Source organism: Egretta garzetta, unplaced genomic scaffold, assembly GCF_000687185.1.
Source record: "Egretta garzetta isolate BGI_Z169 unplaced genomic scaffold, ASM68718v1 scaffold39, whole genome shotgun sequence".
NCBI lineage: Eukaryota > Metazoa > Chordata > Aves > Pelecaniformes > Ardeidae > Egretta > Egretta garzetta.
This window is the reverse complement of record NW_009260945.1, coordinates 1,676,042-1,684,199: the sequence shown is the minus strand read 5'-3', so window position 1 is coordinate 1,684,199 and position 8,158 is coordinate 1,676,042.

The following is an 8,158-nucleotide window of genomic DNA, read 5'->3' as shown; positions in this document are numbered from 1 at the left end:
CATGCAGGCATTTACAGGCACTCAGATAGGCTTTGTCTCAGACTTGGACACTAACAACAAATGAAAATATTTTCTTGGTTACTTGAAATTTAACTGAGAATGTGGATTCCAAGCAATTATTCTTCTGATATACAGTAGTGAATGCAGTATTAGGAATAGAGTGATATTGCTTGAGAACCAGAAACTCCTCATAATCTAGGACTGGAATCTTGCAAATGCTTATCTGTGTGAATGAGTTTAAATATTTGCTGGTAAAAGTAGCAAGTGAGAAGCTTAAACTTCAGGTGCTTACACTCGTAGTCTAGTGTTTGAAATAACTTCTGCGTTTATAGTTAAGATTGAGGAAAAAAATCAACTGAAAGATGGAAAATATTTCAAACTATTCTTTTTTTTCTTTTTTTTTTTCTCCCAAGCTATGACAGAAGATGTAATTCTCATGTGGAAACTGGGAAGAGGATTTTGCTGGTAAGTACATGAAAATTTCATTCCTTCATTGCTGCTTGAACCAGGAGACCCAGGAAGAGGTAGGGACGGAGTGAAGCACACTGAGGGAGTTGAGCTACACTGAAGTGCTGTAAACAATCTTGATTTGCTGCCAGCTATTATGAAATAACATAAATCAATTCAATTCAGGAAGAACTTTGCTTTTTATAATGAGTAATCTTGATTACAAGTAACTGTAAAGGTCTGCCAGCTATTGTGGTGGCTCTCTTGCCCATGCTGTAGTATATCTCCAGAAGTTTTCAGTTTTGTTGGCCTATAAAGGGGAATGAACTCATGCATGACCAATAGTGATGCTGTTGATGACCATACAGTTGGTTCTTTGAGTTTTTTCCTCTATGCTTTTATTTCTAGCCAAATAGTCTCCAAGGAAATTTGGTAGAAGCAGATAATGTGGCATTAGCAGCTGAAAGCTTAGAGTCCAGCCTTAGCACACAGCCCTTACAAATATCTAAAATAAATTACTGATTATTTGGTATTGCATGACTTTTTTGACACAATACTGAGAGAAAGAGAAATACAAATTGTGTTCAGGTGTATGAAAGTTTGAATTCTTAATGCAGATGTGTCACTACAAATCATGGTGCTGGTCAGTTGCGCATCAACCAATGAATGGGAGCTACAGTTTGGATTTATTGCCCAAAAACTCTCTGGCATAATCACGTTGTGAATATTCTCAATTAATTATTTCAGTCTTTGAGGAGCTGGCTCAGAGTTTCGTAGAAGTAATGAAAGGATTGAACTTTGCTATCCCCAGAAGGCTTCAGCAGCAAAAGTGTTGTTTTGTGGCAGTAGCTGAGTTAAGTTATGGGGGAGAGTGTGCCAAGCTGAAAGTATTACAAATGAGGTTTGGGGTGTCTGTGGATGGAACAAATAATCAATAGGGCTCCAGGGCTGTACCTGTCTATCTCCTCTGCTTTTAGTAGTTCTGCAGTGAGCAATCAGTTGTTGTCAGCACCTTCTTCTATGTGTGAAATATAATGAAACACACTCTATTAGTCAATTTAAAACCTCTTCCCTTTCCCTGATTGAAATTTGGTTTTGGTTTTATTGAGAGACCTCCTTTAAAAAAATAAGGAAAACAGTGTAAAGTTTGTCATCCTTGCAAGGTTATGAACAAAACTGTAGGGAAGGTCCTGTCGTCTTCCACCTAAAACAAGTGTGTGACCTAGAGTGGATGAGATCAGGATCATTCCCAATCTGACTGTCAGTAATGTTTTATTTGTTCTAATCACCTGTTACCTCCATGAATCCAAATATCATAAACCAAGAAAGTATTTAAGAAAAACTGTCTCATGTAGGCATGTATGAAACAATTTAAGTTACTCTGTAGATAAATGTTAGAATGAAAATTCGCTCAAAATATTTTTTATGTAAAGATTTTTTTCACAACTTTTTTTGGCCATGGTGTGAGGAATTTCTAGCTCAAATCCTCTAGATGGTGCTACAGCTACAGCACATTAAAGTGAATTCGTGGTTAGGTTTTGTCTTGCTTGTTAAATGCCACTTCACTTAAATCATGTATTGTATGAAAGGATTAATGACTTCAGCTACGATACTATTTACAGGTTTATGCAAGGAGGAATCAGCACAGGTGGATTACCTATCCTCAGCTAAGTAAGAGTAGAACTTTTTTTATAGATACAGAAGGTCTTGCAGGAACTGTTGTATGGTAGAATTACCCCTCATCTCTTGAAACCATACCTGGAGTGCTGACAAGGGCAGAGATGGCCAACTGTAGCCTGTGGTGCTGATTAAGTGGCAGCAATAAGCCTCTTAAAACTCCCAGCAGATGTTGCTGCTTTTGTATGCTAATGGGAACTTCACAAACCATTTTCTCTTCCTTCTGAGAGCAGATGTAAGTACATGAAAATTGCTTTCTTATATCAAGAGCAAATTGATAATAACCTTGGTTCAGTTGTAAGGCAGAAGCTGTAGAGGCACTTTATTTGGTAATTGCAGAAAGCTTATGCAGAACTTTCATCGAAATTAATTTTTTATATTCTGCTAACTTTTCTTGTACTGAAGCAGTTAAGCAAAATCTGAATCGTGAGCACACTGATACCTGGGCTTTTAAACTACCCGCTCAGAGGCTTTCAGACTGGCACGTGAGTCTGCTCTAGTACGTTTGCTGTATCACCTCTGAGGTAGCCACTCCCCCGCTACCCTGATTATTTCAGTGGGTAAATCTTAGTCACAACAGGCACGTCAGCTCATCGGTACTATTCCTGAGCTTTTGGTGACCTAATATGATGCTTTGTGCGGTCTGCCCTGAATATACAGTAGAAGCAGTTGTGCGTCACAGAGGAGGATGCTCTGCCATGTATGCTAATGTTCCACAGTCCTGCCTTGATAGGAAATACCTAGAGAAGCAGTAAGAGTTTAGAGAATGGCTGAATCATGCTGAGGTCAGTACTGTTGCTGGCATTGAGGGCTGTGTTTGTGATTAACTTGTATGGAAACACTGGGCTCCGGAAGTGTGAAAACAGAGGGGTGTAATCTGTGAAGTGGACCAACTATCCAGTATCTGTTATACCTGAGCCTTACGTTTAGCTCGAGAGTATAGACTGTCCTTTGAAAGAATAAGAAAGAACTTGACCATCTTTGTAAGACAACTGTCTGTAAAGGGTGTTTTCAGACAATAGTAAAGCAGTAGCCTGAGCCACGGAACAGTGTTTTAAAACTTTTCACTTTGATAATTGTATCCTTTCTGATGTAAGCTGACACCTTGCATTTTAGATTCTTTGCAAGGCTGGACAAAATTTGGTCAGCATTTTCCAAATAAATAATTCAAGGTGCTTTTTGTACTTCTGTTTTATGAGAGGAAATACTGGTGTCCTCTTCACTTACACTATTAAAACATCTATAATATTATTCATAGAGAGTTTACTCACTGGCTGGATTTCATTTTGGGTAGCAGTAGTCTGTCCAAAGGTCAGCTATGATTGAGGTGACTAGTGACAGCAGGTAAAGTTCAGCATTTTTACTTCCTTAGATGTCTATTTAGTGTTATTTGCCTCTTTACAGCTGTCCTTCACTCCAGAAGATAAGTGAATGACCATAGTATCTGTAAAGTTTGTGTATATATTTTTCATGTTGCTGAGGCATTTCAGTTTGTAAGAACTGAAGGCAAGACCACAAGCTTCTGTGACTTGTTCTGGATACTAAATGTGGATGTGCACATTCAAATGTTCAACAAAGATAACTAGAAACTAGATAGTTCACTGCCAACCATTTAAAGTTAAAATGCCTAATTTAGTACCTTTTATGTCTGCAGAGTGGTGGCTAACCTTGGGACACAGCAGGCTGTAGGTGCTAGGAAAAGGTGGGGTTGGGGTTCTTAAACAAGAACACCCTTTTCCCCATTCTGTGGTGGTCAAATGTGAGATGCAGTATCAGACTGTCCTGGCTGGCTGTAGTTGTCATCTTGGGAGGAAGAATGGATACAGCTGGGCTCCTGGCAATTTGTGTCTTTATACATAATCATCAAAAGCCTGGACTACATCTGCCAGTGGATAGGAAGCTAGTAGGAAGTTAGGGTGAAATTTATCATTGACGTTTTTTGGACAAGAAAAGAGCTTTATCTCCCATTATTTGAGTATTCTGGGTGATCCTTGATGAAAGTCCCAGTTAAACTACTGTCCAAAACTGCAACCTGTGGTTTAATGAGGCAATATTCTCATATCTTCATCTCAGTTTGGTCCAGAAGTAAGAGTTCCAAAATATCATAGAGTCAGTGTTTGTAAACCAAAGAAATCTGAAACCGCCACAAGTGTACTCACATAATTAGATACCATGAGATTTCTCCATCACTAACGATACCGGCTCATTTACTAGGGTAAGACTGCTTGGAGCAATTTTGCTATTAGGAGTTTCTCCTGAAGGCTTTTTTAAATATAAAAAAAGCTTGCAAAGTTAATTGTGAGAGTTACCGGGACCATTGCTCATAGAGCAGTGATGAGGAAAGTAGTTAGAACTGAGTATGAGGCAGATGAAATTAATTTGCATTTGCAGTTATTCTGGAAAAATCAGAATTCCTGGTTTTAAAGAAAAGCAAATGCAATTGTAGAATTTGTTTTACATCACTAATCTGTTTGGAAAGCACCTTTGTTTATAGATGACACTGACTCTTCTGGCTACTGCTAAGTGCCAAATGTTGAAGGCACTTTTCACTCTGGTCCATCTCCTTTCCCCTTCCTTTGTGTATCTTCTTACTGTTTTCTCAAAATAGAATACCCCAGGTCTCAAATGTAAGTTTTCACAACAGCTTACTGAGTAGGGGGATTTATTTTGTTTCTTTTGGGAAAATCCCATCTCCTTTAGAAATTGGCCTTTCAGAAGGTGCCAGTTATTGGCGTGCCTGAATAGATCACAGGCAGAGATTGTATATCCCAATATCCCCTTGAGCTCAGGGGGAAAAGTGAAATGGGAAACTGCAGCACCAGAAGGTGATGATGTCCTTCCTTTAATCCTAACATCCTGATCTTTCCTGGATTTTATGCAATATCCAGGTTCAACTCCTTTCTATATTTGAGGCAGGTTTCCCATCTTCTAAGCAGATGTTTTAAACCTATATTGCACCCTATGTTTGGTGTGGCTTTTCCTCAATCTCTCCTTTTCGTGCTGTTTTACTTTGACCTGTTAAATACTTAAGTACTTTTTTTTTGAAAAGTTTTCTCATCCACTGAAATTGCACATGAATGAAAATTCAAAACTGTTGCCAGCTTCCTTAGATACAGCACCTATTATAAGAAGGTAAGTTCAGTAGCAGTTCAGTGTTAAACTGTTATCACAATTTGTAAGTGGCAGTGCAGAGTGCTGGTATTTACAGGTTTTCAGGGTGTGATTCTCTTGATCAAACAAACTATCTTTGCTGTGGTACAAGTCTGTTTGACGGCATTTGTCATAGTGTCTTCCTCCTCTCTGACAAGTGAATGTGAGCCTTTTCAGCTTGCGCAGCCCAAGGGTTTATACTGAATAAACTGCTTGGAGACTCTCATGTCAATATAATAAACAACTTTGGTTCTAGACTTAAAATCCTTTTAAAAAAAAATGCCAGTGATACTTGCCAAACAAATGTTAAAAGGATACCTTAGAGGATGTTTCTTTCACATCCAAATTCCAATAAAATTTAATTTCTGATGTGAGAGTAAGCTCACTGGACATAAGTGAAGTTTTGGTTTCGGCATCCTCACTGTGCAGGTAGGATGCAATTCAGGAAAGTAGAATGTAGCTGTTAGTCACCACTAGCATAGTTTTAAAAAATGGAAGTCTTTTTAAAAAAAATAAATCAAGTGTAGTTTTGTTAAGTTGTTTCAGATGGGTATACCTTCTTTTAGAAAGTCAGCTTTTAACTCTGTGCTGGCAAGCTGCTATTCTGGTGTTTATTCTGATCTGTTCCTATGTCTTAATCCTGGGAACTTTTTCTTTTTAGTTGCCAGTCTTACGATGGTTCAACTGTGCTGACTTCACTGCCTGTAATTTTGAGTGAGTGGGAGATGGGAATTGGCCTCAAGGGCTGCCAGGAGAATGCTAGAATGCAATCTCAGGCAGTGATCCTGGGGTGTGCTTAGCTGGCTGCCCAGGGTGCCAGCTGAAATCTGTGTAGCTCAGGTTATTTAAAAAGTTTAGTGCTGTACACTGAGTGCGAGTCGTCTTGTGAGGTTTTTCCTCCCTCTGCTTGTGGCGATGCAGCAGTCATTGTCCATGACAGTGTATTACTGAGAAGTGTGACAATGGCATGTCCCTTAATGGCTGAGTGGTGGCATTGATGCATTAGGGATGATATTTAAATAGCACTTACTGGTCAAGCAAGACTGACATAATGGTGAGCCTAAATTGTATGCCTAAAGAAGGTAAGCAAGCAGGTGAGGTTGTAGTTTGGCCCCCAGGTGCTGGCTGTGTGCCAGCAGTCAGTCAGTTCCTTGTTATCATCCCTGTGTGCACACATGTATGTGCTCTGCCTTCTGGTTGAAGTTTTTTTCCTCTTGTGTAATATCTAAAGCGAGTTTCTGTACCTTACCCCTCTCATCCTGGATTACACATAGTCCTGGTAAATTTTCTGTGACACAACTACCACCACATCTCGTGCCTTCAGTGCACTTGACTGATAACAAGACGAAGGTGGAACAGATACATGGTTCTGAGAAAAATCAATGCTTTGAAGAATGTCCTGAACAATTCTTACTGGAAATTTTACAATTTCTAGGAAAGAACTAAGTCATGCAGTGGTTCTTGCAGTTGGGTAAAGTGCTTTAATGTGGCATAGAAAGGGAACCTTTTAAGAGGCTTGCTACTTTATGAATGACACACTTGATTAATGCTATCTTTGGTCAAAAGTACCTTTTAGTTTGGTTTTAATCAGCCAGTTGCGCCACAATGATGTAGCTCTATTTCTGGCCTAGTTCTGTGCCAGAATGAACACTGCATTAAGGCATAAATATCTTAACAACTTTAACCACACACTAGGTTTTCTAGAAAGCCTATTAAGAACTAAAATTGTAAACTATTCATAAATGTCTAGTTAGTTGACCGCTCTTTGGTAAAGATAAGAGCTTTGAAGCAAGCCTGGACTTTTCTGTGCAGCCTTTTAAATCCCAACTGGAACCAAATGTCTTTAACAAGAAGCCAACAAAGGCTGCAGATTGGAGCCCATCTAGTACAGATCCTCCACTGCTCCATTATTTGGCTTCTCAAAATCTCTTTGGAAAAGCTGCAATAATTGACTTGGCATATTAAGTATACCTGCTGCCACTTGTAGGGCTTTTTCCTGCTCAAGTTTTAGAGAACAGCATTTCTTTGGAGCTACCCAGCATACTTCTACCTTGAAACAAATTTTTTTGCTTTCTCTGGAGTTTGATATCGTACTGAGCAAAGGAGGGGAGCCATTGGAGGCAGTCATATAGTACCTGGGAGGCTGAAATCCCAGTCTCCTTTCTTTGTGCTGTCTCAGTTTTATTCCCTTTCAAATCAGTGGCAGCACTATAATTTTAATGGGGGGACATCTGGTTTTTGAGAGCTGATGCAAGTTTTCTGACCAAGAAAATAGCAAATTGGTATTAATATTATAATGCCTGGAGAGGACTGGGTATGATGTAGTGAAGATGAACCAAAACCAGGCACTATTTGCTAATGCATGCAGAAGTTCTTTGGTAAGTACCTGATCCTGAAATCTGCTTTCATTTTGAAGGCTAGATGGAGTATCAGTACTTCCATAGTGGATCAGAGCTGTGAGTATTGTAGACCAGTATCTTGTGTCTGACAATGTTCAGGGTATTGTGTTTTTACAGGCAGCTGAGGGACATTTTGCTATATAAATGTTAAAAAGAAAGTATCATTTTTTTCTGTGCTAAGAGTTCATCTCATGTTGGGGATCTTTAGTTCTTTAACCTCACGGAGAACCAGAAGGTCTTGGCCAGTTAATGATGTGTTGCGTGATCTTGAGCAAACTATTTCACTTCCTTGTGCCTCTGCTTCCCCTCTCGCTCTCTTCTGTCGGTTTTCCAGAGCACAGGCCTTCTGCTCTGGGCTTGCTCAGTGTCTAGTACACTGGGGCCCTGATCTCTGTTGGGGCCTCTAAATACTACCACTGTATAAAATAAAAATAATCCTTCTTGCAAATAGGGATGCAGGCTGGGAATTTCAAAAGGGCAGAAGA